Source organism: Diceros bicornis, chromosome 9, assembly GCF_020826845.1.
Source record: "Diceros bicornis minor isolate mBicDic1 chromosome 9, mDicBic1.mat.cur, whole genome shotgun sequence".
Taxonomy (NCBI): Eukaryota; Metazoa; Chordata; class Mammalia; order Perissodactyla; family Rhinocerotidae; genus Diceros; species Diceros bicornis.
The window spans coordinates 56311900-56327215 of NC_080748.1; the positions used below are offsets into that span (position 1 = coordinate 56311900).

Here is a 15316-nt window from a genome sequence, read left to right on the forward strand (position 1 = left end):
GGCCTCATTTTCAGGAATGGAAAGCTGGTTAAAGTTTGCCCACTGTGAGACATGTTACACAAACTACCACAAAACAAAAACTTCCACAGAACAAGAAAATGTACTTGTTCAAATGCAAAAAAAAAAAAAAAAAAAAGCTATTTTACATTTATCAGCATGTGAGAGTAAATTTTCATTATTCTGAATGCTTTGCATGCTGCTTAGGCTTCTTTTGAAAGAAATTTAAGAGAAGGAAAAGAAAAGAGAACAGTTCAATAAAAAAAATTTTTTTAAAGCATCCTTTGCTTATATAACTCCCACCACGGAGCCTGAGCAGAAATAGACTACCAAGCAATGTTATCCCAGCTCACTGCACAAGCCACTGACAATGTTCACAACACTTGATGGAAACTTCTATGCTTCCTCCTACTTTTTCAGGACACTGTTCATCTTCCTCATTCCGAGTCTATTTCCCAAGCCATGAATTTTAAATTATTCACATTTAACTCTTACCTCACTTTGTGCGCTGAGAAAAGTTCTGAAACTTAGCAGCAGGAAATGCGGTCTGCTTTCTACAACTTCAGAAATACCTGAATGCCTGCTTCCATAATAGTTCACTGCAGTAACTCACAACACTAAGACACATGTTACAACTTCAAATGAAAGGATTTGCTCAGGAAATGTTGAAAGAAACCAGATAAATGGTTAAACACCTGCATGGTCAGAGATGAAGGGGTTTTCCTAAACAGGATATCATAAGACACTCTGCTTCCTGTGAGCTTGAGGACAACAGTTCCATCCTCTGAGCTGAGAGATCTACATCTGGCCAACAGTGACTCTCCTCAACTTACCAGTTTGATTAAAAGATCAGCTTTTGTACCTACTCGCCTTTCCTTTCCAGATGTCTGGCCTGTATTTGACATAAAAGGCATTGGGCTACTTACTATTGGGGGCTCTGTGATTCTGCCCACAAGTAAGACGTGCTTAGCGGCTGGCCCCATCTCAGATGACAAGTCAGCGGGCTCTGTCTGCAGCCATAGCCTCCTCCCTGTCCATGGCTCTCACACATGCCCTTGATTATTCCTACTGTCTGCTTTGAGTAGACTGCCCTCCTTCAGCAAACAGTGCAGCAATTGCTTTGACATCTTGTTATCACACATCCTGTTCACAGGCACAGATAAGAAGAGCTGTGTCCAAATCAGCAAAGTGCTGTTGCATTTTCTTCATTAGACTGAGTGATTAAGTTACCTAATTATGGGTGTCCTTAAGCCCGTGGTGGTCAGATTTATACAGTTGAGCAGGATTTGTCTCACTGGTTGAATCTAGAGAAAACAAACACTAATTTTGAGTTTGGCGTTTTATCCCTGTAGCTCTTTGGTTCCAAGGGTTCTCTTTGAAGTCAGTGCTCTTTGGTTTAGATGATTAGCACATTAATAAGGCCAGAGCCATTAATCTATTCATTTGTCAGTTAATGTCATCAGTTCTGTGTTCAGACTGTCCTAGTCCTAGTCAATTGTCTCAGAAATGACTATAAGCTCCCAAGAAGACAAACTTAAGAAAAAGTGGCTTCATCAGCATAAATCTGCTATCCCAAGATATAAAACAATTCAAAGGCACCCACCCTACAAAAATGTGGGTCATTTTTCTTGTGTAAACAGTTGCCTTGAATATAGAAGAGTTAATTAAGAGTGTCATTCACCCAGTGTTTACGTGTTTATGTATGTAAACAACTCCTAGCCAGCCCCTGTACTAATACCTAGTACCTGTCATATCTACAGTGTCAAAAGGTCAGACTCTAATATTCACACAAGTAATGGCATGACCATAACCAAAGCTTTCATGGATTTTTCTCTATGATCTTGAAGCATAAAATGCAATGAAATTGGCTCTGCCCCCAGAGTAATGGTGACAACGTTTAGCATGCCATCAGAATTTATTGTATTAATAAACTGGGCATTAAGCCTGTTCACCAATACAGATCATTTGTAACATGAAAACATAAAGAGCCTGAAGTCGGTATTTCCAATATCAAAACAGCCAGAAGGTGGATGCCCTGACCCAAGGACACGGCCCATCCTGTCCCAGGGGTAGCTATATTCCTATCATGAGGATGACTTAATCAAGCTCCCTTTGCCAAGTGCCATGGATTACTCAAATCACACAACTAACTCGCCTGGTTCTAAGAATCTTTGCGGCTTGTCTATAGGGATAAGATGCTCTTATCTGCCGATACCAGCACTCATTTTTTAACTGAATTCAACAAATAGGCATTAACTGCCTAATTCAAACTTAGAAATATAGTATCCTCCCAGAGTTCGAATTCTAGACAAACATTGATCAAAGAATTACATAAATACGTAGAAAATCCCAGTTGTGATAAATGCTTTGAATGAAAGGTAGATAGTCCTAAAAGAGTGGAAAATAATCTGAAGATCAGTATTGTTATTATACTGATCTAGTAGAAATAAATATAATATTTCACTTTCAAAATCCTTGTAGAGATATATACAAAAACATATTTTTAAACTCTACCTACTCAGATAAAAATAGGAAGCATTTTACTATAGTGGATAGGCTAAGCTATGTTGCAGAATAAGTAATAAATAAAATCTCAGTAACTAAATACATCAAAGGTTTATTTCTCACTAGGGGAAAATCACCAGCAAGTCTGGCAGCTCTCCAGGGTAGCACCCTTCAAGCAGTGAATCAGGAATCCAGTCCACTTGCATCTTGGGGCTCCAAACATCTCAAGATGCGGCTTCTAGATCACTGTGGCAACAAAGATCCATTGAGTGAGGGATCACAATGTTGTACACCGGCTCTTAAATGCTCCATCTTACCTCGAGGGTGCTAGTAAATGTGGTGGAGAACATGGATAATCAGTAAATACTTCTGTCACGAGTGGGAAGTGCGTGGTTCTTGAACCCATCTAACTTTTCTGAGACCATTTTCTCATTGATTAAGTGGAAAGGGTGAGTCAAGCTATCTTACAAGCTGAAGAGGATTAATGTGAAGACCTTTATACGCTGCAAGGAACCAGAGAAAAGGCTATTACTGCTATTTCTACCACAATCACCAATGACACCAACACAAAGGGTAAAAATAAAAATTGAGTTGAAGGATGACAGGCCTGGACTAGTTTCTGGCAATGGAACAGGCCAGCCAGTCTGGCTGGGCACCTATGAATTGGCAGCATCCTGCATCATGTCACCTGGGGACAGAGTAGGATGGCTAGAAACAGCACTGAAGCAAACCACTACCGACACTTGCCCGCCCCTAACCTGGAAAGTACAACTTGACTTCTGGGTCACTGCACATTTACCTAATTTTCCTACTGGACTGGTCTAAAATCATCTAATTGGGTTAGTAGACTAGGTTTAAAAAAAAAAAAAAAAGGCTAAATATACCTAGTTACCTAAGTACTTTCTCATTCTATAATATTCTAAAAATAATATTATCCTGGGTCACAGATAAGATATATTACTTGTTTAACTGGCATTATGAGTCCCCGTTTGACAATTATGGAGCCAATGGTCCTGATCTAAATTACAGACCCTTCTTTGCCTAACCAAAAACCAAGAAACCCATAAAGAAGCAATTCCTGGTTATCACTATGGTTCCCAATTGTCTTTGGTAAGATGGAAACTCAGGTGGTGTTTATCTATTTGAGAAAAATTTTATTTATTTATACTCTCTTAAACAACCATCCTTAGCACCAATATATTTGCTTAATATGCTCCCTTTATTGCTTTGGTGATAGATACAATCATTAGGTGCACAGCATGACAAATGTATATCCGAGACCTTGTGCAAATGACGTCAGGCTCTTTATCATGGGTTTTAGTTCTCTATCTGGCTGTGCAGGCTATTCACAGCCAGAACCAAGAGGCAGTGTGCAGTAATATTAAAGACAATACCAAAATAGGAAAAAGGATGTTTCTATAAAAATAAGTAAAGGTGAAAGAGAATGAAATGCAAGTAATTGATTATAAGAAAAGTCTCAGAGATTCCAAAGATCAAAGATAAAAAATCCAAAGGCTTGGAAGATTAATTTAACCACTACAAAAAGATGATTCTGAGAAAAACAACATACAAGACCAATTGAAAAGGAAATGGCTGTTCCAGAAAATAGAATAAAATTGAAAATGCCGAGAAGATAGAAAGGAGACGGTAAACAAAACTGCACTTATTTATTTTAAGAAGGTTTATAGCCAGAAGGTATGTCATTATTAAAAGTTACTACAGTGACCCAAAGCAAATTAAAAAAAAAAAAAAACAAGAACAGAAACACTCCATTTCTGTTGTCTAATAAGAGAAGTTATAGAATCTTAAGAGCTTTCCTACAAAAATAAAGCTTGAGAAATCATATAAAGAAAAGCAATTCACTATATGACCTTTTTATTACTATTGGTAGAGATTCATTCTTAACTAAGTAGTAGATTATCTATTTTTAGCTTATTTTGTGAAAATTGTCTACGTATTTATTATATTAGGAAAATAAATATGTTGGGATATTTCAAAGGGTGCTTGTGTATGTGTGTTTATGTATATATGTATGGTGGAGGTGTGAGTATGTGTGTGTGACTGCTCATATGTGTATGATGTGTTTATGTATGACTTGAGTATGTGTATGTACGAGGTTGTGCATGATGTATGTGGTTGTGCACATGAGTGTATATGCATGGTATGTGGCGTGTGTGTATGAATGTGTGAGTGTGTACAAATGTATGTAATTGTATGACGAGTGTCTTTGGGGTATGTGATTGTGAATATGTGCAAGTCTATGCAAGTAGGTGTGTGAGTCAACATATGTGAGTATATGTGTGAGTATGTGTGTATATGACAATGTGTGTATGAGTGTATATGTGAGTGTGTGAGTGTATGTGTGCACGTGGGCACATATAAGCACATGCAGGAGCTATTGCAACAGCAGAACGCTTTTAATAAGCCAAAGGGGTAAGACATTTCTAGGGCCTGGAAGGAGACAAAAAGAGTAGCGACATCAAAGGGGTACTTAGCATAGCAACTTGCTTCCTATGAGATCACCTAGACCAGAACCACATTCAGCGCCAAAGTCATTTCCTAAATAGTCCCCTAGAGCTGAGGCCTGCCTTCCTGTCGGCACTTTACTGTTCTTTTTATCCTTATTAGCCCAAGAAGGCAAAAAGAACTCCAGTAATATGCCCAAGTAGCTCCTGAGCAGGTCTTTCTCATTTCTAGGCACTCTGCTACCTCTGCAGGGAAGGTGCCATGCTCCACCTGTTCATCTAGACCCTTGACATCTTCCAAGCCCTAATTAAAAACACTTTCCTTCAAGAAACCTTCCCTACCCAACCTCCCCCACTTTCAAGTCTCCCTCAGCTCTTAAGAATAGCATTTGTCATTTTGAATTACATATTGAATTGAATTAACTGTACAAAGAGATGAAATCACATGGCTATCTACACAGGGCAATTATAAGAATTATAATAGATAACTTTTATTGAGAACTTACTATGTGCCTGGCTCTCTGCCAAATAAGCCTTTTATATACATCTCAATTAATTGTTGCAACATTCCTTTGACATAGCTAGAATCATGACCTTTGTTTTAAAGATGAGGAAAGTGAAATCCAGACAGTTTAACTAATTTATCCAATGTTTTTTTTCTGTCTTCTCTGTTACTCATACTGTCTAAATTCTATTGACACGTCCTCAAATTCACTGATTTTATTCTGTCTTCTCCATTGTACCACTGAGCCCATCAAAGAAATTTTACTTTGGTTATTGTATTTTTCAGTTCTATAATTTCCATTTGGTTGCTTTTTTAATAACTTCTAATTTTTTATTTTGCTGAGATTTCCTAATTTTTCATTTGTTTCAAGAGAATCCGTAATTCCTGATGAAGCATTTTTATGAGACTGCTTTAAAATTGTTGTCAGATCATTTCTAAATCTGATTCATCTCAGTGTTGGCATTTGTTGATTGTCTCTTCTCATTCGTGTTTTGGTTTTTCTGTTCCTGGTATGACAAGTAACTTTCTATTGCATGCTGGGAATTTGGATATTGTACTATGAGACTCTGGATCCTATTTTATCTTCTTTGTTTAGCAGGCAGTCCCCTGGTGAGGTGCAGTGCAAGGGTGGGATGAGTGTGTATGTTCAGGTTCCTCTGGGCCCTGCCAGTACCACCTTGGCAAGAGTAGGGCACTGATTCATGCTGCATCATTGCAGACAGGGGGTACATAGTCCGTCCCCTTTCTGCCCTACTGACACCTTTGTTGTGAAAGGGGGCCACCAACTCCCACCCCACTGGGCTCTTCTGCCATCAGGGAAGGGGAAGGAGGGAGGCGGAGTGCCAACAAGCACTACCCCCCACCACCTAATTCTGTCCTGTCGCTCCTGGATGGGGTTGCAACTTCCCCCTGACCCCAAGGGAAAGCAGAGTGCTGACCAGCCCCAATGTGCACAGCCTCCTTAAGTCTCACTGCTGCTGGTGAAGATGGCAACTCAGGTGACCACTGGGCCCCAATCACACTACCCTGGCAGATTTGCACTGCCTGGTTCCACTGGGCAGGGCATGGAAGATCAGTTGCCACTTGGTCCTGCCAACACCACCTGGCGGGGAAACTGAAGCACTGCCTGCTTCTGCCATGCACAGGATGGAAGGTTAGCTTCCCACTCAGCCCTGCTGATACCACCCTGTGGGGTTATGGGAGCATGCTGCCTGTGTCCACCCAACAAGGGGATAGAGGATAGAGGGGGCATTTTTCCATTGGTGTTTGGCTTTTGGCTAGAGCAGGGTAGATGTTTTCAGAATGCTTCCTGGTCCTTTGCCTGCAGGGAAAAAGATTTTCTTGGAGCTTTTTGTGTCCATGCCTGTTGGTGGTTCTGGTTTGAGGCTTCTGCAGTGCCTGTACAAAACATATAGATGGCAACAAGTAACCCGGGAACTCACCACCATGTGTCGTTCCTGAAGTCCCGAGGTCCCAGGCAGCCCATTCTCCTTTCGCCTTTCAGAGACTTTCTATTCTTGTTTGTTGTATTATGTCCAGAGATGTTTAGACGTAAAGGGGGGGACTGGGGAAGAATGGAGCTACTCCATCTTAGTGGAGCCAGAACTATCCAAGGTGTTATAAACTCATAAATGGTGAGGCCAAAATTTGAACCCAGGAAGTCTAGTCATAGAAGCTATTATTTTAATTGTCATGCTTGCACTAGTCATAATAAAAAATTGTATGTGTGTTAATTTGCTAGGGCTGCCATAACAAATACCATAGACTGGGTGGCTTACATAGAAATTTGTTTGCTCACAATTCTGGAGCCTAGAAGTCTGAGATCATGGTGCCAGCAGGCTTGATTTCTTCTGAGGCCTCTCTCCTTGGCTTATAGATGGCCACCTTCTCACTGTGTCTTCACATGATCTTTCCTCTGTGTGTGTCTGTGTTCAAATTTTCTGTTTTTATAAGGCTAGTCATCTTGGATTAGGGACCACACCAAGAATCTCATTTTAACTTAATTACCTCTTTAAGACTCTATCTCCAAATACAGTCCCTTGCTGAGGTACTGGAGGTTAGGACTTCAACATATAAATTTGGGGAGGGACACAATTTAGCCCATAACAACATGTCATACAATAATATAGTGTATAAAATTGTATATTATATGAAGATAAGATACTATAAATGTATATTATAAATAATATGAGAAAAATAAGCAGAATGTACAGTTAGTTCTGGGCATCAGGATGAACTCAGCAATTTGCACATTAACCATAAATAACACCCACGTTCTCCTTAGCATTATGGCAGGCATAGATTATAGCTGATCACAGGTATGCAAAGGAAGAAGCCGTTGCTCCTCTGAGCTACTCGGGTTGAGGAACTGGAAATCCATTGGCTCAACCTCCCCTTTCCTGACAAGACACACCAATGCGTGGCTTCCCACCTCCCACCCTGGGAAGGGGAGGTGGCTGGAGCCAGTCAGTGATTCTGAACTGCTTGTTGGGGGCGTGCCAAGCTCAGCCCAGGTCCCTGCGCCCCATTCCCACAGTCACTCCAAGAGCTCGGTCACCTGAACTACAGGGACACCCAACAACATGGAAGAATCTTAGCAACGTAATATTAAACTTAAAAAGTAAGTTCCAAAGCACTGCTTGCAGCATGCTACCCTTTTTATAAAGTCAAAACAGTTACAACTGCATATACTTTTTAGGAACACCACAGTAATGCATATAATAAACAATAACACATACAATAAATTATATAAAAAGAAAAGCAGGAAAATGACGAACATGGGTTCCAGGATGATGGTTACCTCTGGGAGTAAACTTCCAGACAATGAAGTGGGATGGAGGCATGGAACAGGTTAGATTTAGCAATAGCCAGGGTCCCAGCTTTTGATTTGGATGGTGGATTCAAAGGTGTTACATTATTCAAAAGAACAAAATAAATAACTAATTAAATAAATAAAAGCAGAGGGAAACTGGATAGTTGAGTTGACAGTCTTAAATTAGCTGAGATTTTGGATTATTTATTGCTTTCCTCTCCTCTCCCATTCCTCCAATTAATGAAGAATGAACTGTACTTCTCAAAGGATGATTTTGTTTCCCTACTTAAAAAATTTTAGTTTGTCACTGCCCAAGCTGAAAAATAGCAGATCAGTAATAATTTCGGTATATCCTCAGCATTTGCTACCTGAGAAATTTTCCAAACATAGAAACTCCCAGCCCTAATCCCAGAGATTCAGATTCAACAGAAGGAATGAGGTCTGAGAATCTATATTTTATGCTGAACCCCAAAGCAGTCTCCTAGGAAGCCTTCCTGCCTTCAGTGTCTTGGTCATTGAGTGTGTCTTATACATTGCTACCAAACTCATCCTCTAAAACTTTTTTTTATCGTATTACTCTTTCTACAAAAATCTTTACCGTTTCATTCTTGCTTGCCAAATCTAAATCCTCTGCCCACCTTTCTAAGCCCTCTGTAATCTGGTGCCACCCTAATTATCCAAATTTATCTTGCACATTCTCCGTAGGCATATCTAAATACAATCAGGCCAGGTTCTCCCTGCCACTAAATGTGGAGTTCTTTAGTGCCTCTGGACCATTTTTTGCGCAGCCCTTGTGTGGAAAGCCTTCTTCTCTCTCCTCTACTTCTCCAGATCTAGCCTATCCTTCCAGGTCAGATTCTAATCTTTCCATCCCTTATAAGCCATTTCTGATTTCACCAGCCCATAATAGCCCCTAGTGAATTCCTATGAAGTGACAGATATATTACTTTCTTTCTCTCTTTACAGATAGTAAACCTCCATGTGACTGAAAAATTTTTTCTTCCTCCTCATCCCCTTATGATTTGGATTATGTGGAAACCTGTGGATGTGGTATCATCAGTTTGGTATTCCCTTCTAAGAACTGTCCCTCTCACTTTGTCGTAGGCTAACACCTGAGCCACCCTGTTGGTAGCATGACATCCCACCGCTGATCCTATTCAGTGGAGCAGGGGTGACTCTCTGATCCAAATTGGGCCAATGAGGTCCTTCCCCAAGATGTTTAGACTCAGTTCCCAGAGATTTGAGGCAGTAAAAAGAAAAGTTTGGATGTTGATATTTTGATATCTGCCATGTCTCTTGCTATGGGTAAAAGAGAGGCAGAGAAGGCTAATGTTCCATGGAGAAAAGGAGGTGCAATTGAACAGAAATAAGCAGAACCAAAGACATTGGAGGTGGCTGAGCCTCTACTTCTAGTTAGTTCCTGTGTCTTGACTGAATTCCTGTCCTTGGGTTTAGTGAGACCCCTCAGTATTTAATAAATTCCCCCCTTTTAGTTTAGCTGCTTTAAATAGAGTTTCTACTACTTTGTTCCAAAGAATTGATCTTCTTTGATCCATTCTTCTATGATCTATTCTCCACGAGGCTGACCTACCACAACTGCCCATCATTGTCCACCTTCCTGAGTCCTCTCTCAGCCTGTAAGCCAAGAAGATATACTATGAAGGTGATTATTACTATTAATTAGTTCAGTCAGCATTCATTGAGTACCCTATGATGCTGGGTGCTAGGGATATCAGACCCTAACTCCAGGAGAGGAAAGTGATATTAGACCATTATTGCTCTCCACACTCTGAAAGAGAAGAAGTTGATATTCAACCATTGGCTCAGCTCACCTCAACTTTGACTTTCCCCAGAATCTCCCTTTGTTCCTGTAATGGATAGTCCCAACATCCCAGGAACCATACTTTTTTGTCTCAGGATTAACATTTATCAATTAAAAGAAAGAAGTGCAAGGTTAGATGTATTTTAATACATTTTCTCAGGTTTGGCAAAATGGAAAGAGGACTAAACCCTCTTCTTATCTCATTGCAAGGAATTCGTATTCTAACACTTCAGAGACTAGACTGTGTCCTTAATATCTGACTTTCAGAAAACAGATCACCGCAGCACATATCAGGTCACTGAATGCTTTGATATTTTTACTTCAAATCTGCACGTTTATATAGCCTACATCCTTATTCTTAAACTATGGATTTCATGAAGCAATGAGAATTCTGAGCACACGTCAAATATCTAAAATAAATTAGTTAACTATTTGTTCTGTGACCAATGCAAGTATTTTGCATTGCTCCCAACCTGGGTTTCACAGATAACGTTGTACCTGGTGTCCCAAGTCATGCTGTGGCCGTAAAGAAATGTTCCTGCTTACTTTGCACTGCATCTACAAAGCACGCATATTTTTGCCTGCCAAGCATTCAAGCCTTTGAAAGGTTCCCTCTGTGTCAGAGCTATGAATTCTGTGGTACCAACGGTATTTTACCACACAAAACAAACAGTGATTTACAGCAAATGATTAGCAAGGGAATATTGCAGGTCCTGTGAAAAAGTTAGAACAATAAAAAATCAAAAAACGGTCTCTTGGACACACCCGGGGTTTCTCCCTGTGGACCAATTAACCAACACATTCAGATGTTGGCAGTCCTTCTTATTTTCAGAACCAGAGGCCCAATTACCGGGCTCCAAACAGCTACATTTTACAGCTGAAATGATTTACAGCCAATGTTTTCATTGCGCAGTGCATGTTCCTCTTTGTTAAACAAAAGTTCACAGAGAAGAACTGCGGTTGAGGAAGGAGAGCGGGGAACATGCATTCGAAAAGACAACTCAAAAAGCCAAATGCAAATTAAAGAAAAAACAGCAATCTTTGGACTTCAGCCCTTATTCTTTTGGATTCAATGCCAAATGTGTATTTTAAAGACACCTTGAAATATCACCAACTTAGAATTTATTTTTTGCCTTTTGTGGAAGTGCTCTTTTGCCATAGGATTTTTGAACAATAAACCTAATTCAGTTACCAAAGCACAAAAACTAGCAGTCCATCTATTTTGTTTTATTAACGACCTAATCAGATCGACTCTTGGATACCCTTTCCATTGTTTAATGCCCAACTGTTAAAAATATTTGGAGTGAAGGGTGGGAAATAGACTTCAAAGTGTAATACAGATGTGGACGAAGCCTCAAACCTGTCCCAAGCCATCCGCTGAGGAGGAGCGTTTACTCTCTAACAGCTTTGGCCTCTTTGGTAAATAAAGGAGGCATCCACCCCACCTCCCGGATGTGATTGCCTGGAGTACAAACCCATTCTTCCCTGACCTGGGTCCTATAAATGAATATTCTGTTCAAAGCTGTGTCTTTGGTAATTAAGAAATTACATACGGTAAAAAGAATCTAACTCAGAGAGTGGTACAGATTTAACTGTTGTAAAACCTTTTTACTCAGTTGTTTTTGATGAGGGCCCATGGGAGGGTGCCCTCCAGGGATCATTTGGCAACGTCTGGAGACATTGTTGGTTGTCACAACCAGGATGAAGGGTGCTATTGGCAGAGATTTGGTTCAAATTCTACCAAGTACAGGATGGCCCCCCACAGTAAGGAACTATCCAGGCCAAAATGCCCATAGGGCAGAGCTTGAGAAAACCTGCTTTATACTTTCACATGAATTAATGATCAGATCTTTTCAAAAGTTCAGATAACTAAGAGCAGGTTTCCATAAGGTTACAGCTCATCTGAGCAAGGTGCCTAGGGGGAGGAGGAATTAAGAGCAGGAGGTACCTCAGAGGGAGAGAAAAAAACCAAAAAGAATAGTTACTGGAGTTGAACACAAACCTTTCCTACATTTCACTTGGGCTTAAAAACCAATTACCTACTAGACTCTTATTAATAATCAACCTCGTTACCTTGTCTCTGTTCTAAAAGACGACTTGGCACCAATCCTGCTCCCACAGGTGTTCAAATTCTCCATTAACTTCTTTTTTACATAAGGAAACAAATTTCCCTTCTTTCTCACTCACCGTCTTGGGGCTTCTTTCTGGACACTTACAACCTATAACTTAGCTTTTGATATTCAAGACAGAAAATAGGCCTTGTTCATAACAACCATTGTGTATTCTATTTCAAAGTCAATTTCATATTATTCACCCAAAATTCTATATAGATTGTCCATGAAACAACACTGGGAGAGAGGTTTCAGCCAACTTAACAGAGAAATCTCACGATATAATGGATACTGGCTGTCTCAGTTCTTTCAAAGTATTGACACACATCTCAATCTATCAGATCAGCATTTCCCATCATATTTCCTTAGAAGAGTAGTTTCTTGTATGTTGCCCCAAAAGAGTCATAAGGTCAAATAAGATAACAATATTCTACTAAAAATGAGTCACAGTGTGGACTATGATCCTGGCACTCTGCCAAATGTTTTACTACATTATATTATTTGCTGTCCACAATAAGCTTATGAGGTGAGACTCATTATTCCCACTGCACAGGCGATGTACAGAGGGTTCCTATTGTCCGGGGAAGCAACTTGCCCAAGTTGCATGGTTAGTAGTGAGCCTCGGATTTGAGTCCAAGTCAATCTGTAGTGAAAGCGGGTGTTCTTAAATACTGTCTTCTACTGCAGGGTTAAACAGAGTTAAGTAGGAATTCTTTACTGGAGAATTTCTCAGACCTTTTAACAAGCAATCTGTAATTATAAGCTCTAAATTCGTTTCCCAAAATGATTTATCTCGTGCACCCTTTTCACCGCGAAGCATCCTGTGTGATCAATGCTCCACAGGATCTATTTAGAACTACACTATGTTCTCCATCTGGAAAAAGAGGGTCAGAAAAACATCTGAAGAGAAGCTCACACCAGTTAGTTGGTCACTAAATAACCTGAACCGGCGACCACAGAATCACTACTGAAAAGCTTTATGAAGCAGTACAAGTGTCACAGGGCTGATGAGAAAAGATATATTTCCTGAGAGCAAAAGCTAAAGAGAGTCAGGCCTTTCACAGAGTCTCTTCCAGAATTTAAACCAAGCATAATTTTCTCCCTATAAGTCTTATGCTGAGGTCTTTACCAATGAACAGCTGGAGAGCATTAAAAGTTGTGTGAATATTTTCTTACCTTCTAGAACAAAAGATGTTAAACTGCCAAGGGAGGTTTGGTGACTTATGAAGTGTCCTGTGTTATGAGCAGTTTGGTCGGCTGCAAGATTGGTTCATAAAGGCCAAAAATGAAGCGTTACTATTGAATGAATTTCCACATTTCCATAAAAACATTGTTAGCTTGTTACACTTTTCAAAACTTTCCTTTTTGTTTCTTACTTTTATAGTCAATATTTAAGTGGGATCATAATTCTGCGAAGATTCAGACTCTGGAAACAAGGGAAAGTCAGGTAAAGAGCATTATATTCCATAAGTCACATATTTATACTTTAGGGAAGCCAAGAGGAGAGACAGTCAGCAAAATAAAACCAGATGTGAATTTGATCTCATTACACCACCCCTTCCAATAGGAAGATCACTTTCAAATTCACATTTTTTTTTCCCTGGGAACCAGTTGCATCACTGAATTCTTTTGAATAAGTGAAACATTGAGCAGCTCTTGCCCAAAAAGAATTACATGAAGCCCACACAGGGCTTTTCAAAATTCATTTGCATTTGAATGATGCAAATTGTAATTTAGTATAATAAAGTCTATGTAACTGAGAGGGAGAAATTATATGAACAACCCAACTCCCAGTCAAGTCTACTCCTAGTTCTTGTCCCAACATGCTAACTTCAATATACATGTCCTATCGGAGACGTTTTTCTGTAAAATAAGCTATATCCTTCTTAACCCTGCCACACTTGCCTGTCTGTGATAGGATCAAATATGGCCAACACATTTGGTTATTTCCATTTCATGTATTCTCAAGGATTCCCCAAGAACAATGGATGTTTCTGTCTGAATCTTCTTTGGTACAATAGATACAGCATTATGGTGCCACAGTAAGAGTGAAGCTCTCTAAGACATTTTCAGAATCTGATGTGGAATTAGCATAGTAACAAATCTGTATTATGAAAGATCATATCTTCTCTAGAAAAACAATATTGATCATTTGACTATCAGACAACAAACAACTATAAACATACTTTCTTATTTTCAGACACAAATAGGATAACAATGCAAGAAAAGTTGTCTGATCTTTCCTCAGAATGGTTAATTCATGTAATTTCTAAGCCTGAATATTACAACGCAGGAAAAGGGGGAAAGGTGTCACAATTTGGGGAGAACATGAAGGGGAAATACCATTTCTCTTACTGTGCATGTATCTCTGTCATTATGGCATGGAACTGTCCCCTTGAAGCTGAACTTAAATTTTGCAAAACACCTTCATAAAAAGTATGACTTGGGGCCAGCCTGGTGGCATAGTGGTTAGGTTCCCATGCTCCACTTTAGTGGCCCTGGGTTTGTGGGTTCAGATCCCGGCACAGACCTACATGATGCTCATCAAGCCATGCTGTGGCAGCGTCCCACATACAAAACGGAGGAAGATTGGCACAGATGTTAGCTTAAGGACAATCTTCCTCAAGAAAAAGAGGAGGATTGGCAACAGATGTTAGCTCAGGGACAATCTTCCTTACCGAAAAAAAGTATGGCTTTTTATGAACTTTTTATCCACTCTTAGACTTCAGAGAATTTTAGAAATCACCTAGTGTTTCCACCCAGCATCTTCCAATCAGGACTTACTCCTTAACTGATGGGCAGTAAGCCTCTCTTTAATGAGGAGGCAGCTAAGGACACTTTGAGGTAGTTATATCCCATGCTGTGTGTTTCTATTCCATCAAAGTGCTTCCATAAACAAATGCAGAATTGACTGTCACAAAAGTTCCTCAGTGCCCTCAGGAGCAACACAGACTAAATCTAGTCCCTCTTTAAAAAGACTAAAAGGCACACTATTCCACTCTCAAGAGGATCTGCTCTCCCTGGAGCCAATCACGGCCCATTCACTCAACCATTCTTCATGTGTTGGGTGTGGAGACCCAAGCATCCTTGCTTCCCTTC

General features: G+C 39.9%; 2 long non-coding RNA genes across 6 annotated transcripts in view; both read right to left on the reverse strand.

Annotated features, from left to right (window-relative positions):
- The window catches only part of LOC131410272 (uncharacterized), a 220920-nt gene that overhangs the window by 54936 nt on the left and 150668 nt on the right, over positions 1–15316 (reverse strand). The window lies entirely within an intron of this gene.
- Positions 1–15316, reverse strand: part of LOC131410273 (uncharacterized) — a 53457-nt gene that overhangs the window by 17438 nt on the left and 20703 nt on the right. For 2 of the 5 annotated variants that reach the window (XR_009221209.1, XR_009221208.1), the window contains 2 exons: positions 5474–6870; positions 2604–3005 (listed from right to left, as the gene is read on the reverse strand). The exons of 1 other annotated variant lie outside the window; for it this stretch is intronic. This is a non-coding gene — a long non-coding RNA (uncharacterized LOC131410273). Of the gene's footprint in view, positions 1–2603; positions 3006–5473; positions 6871–13406; positions 13644–15316 lie in introns of those variants that run through there. 2 more of the 5 variants (XR_009221210.1, XR_009221212.1) reach the window with 2 other exon arrangements.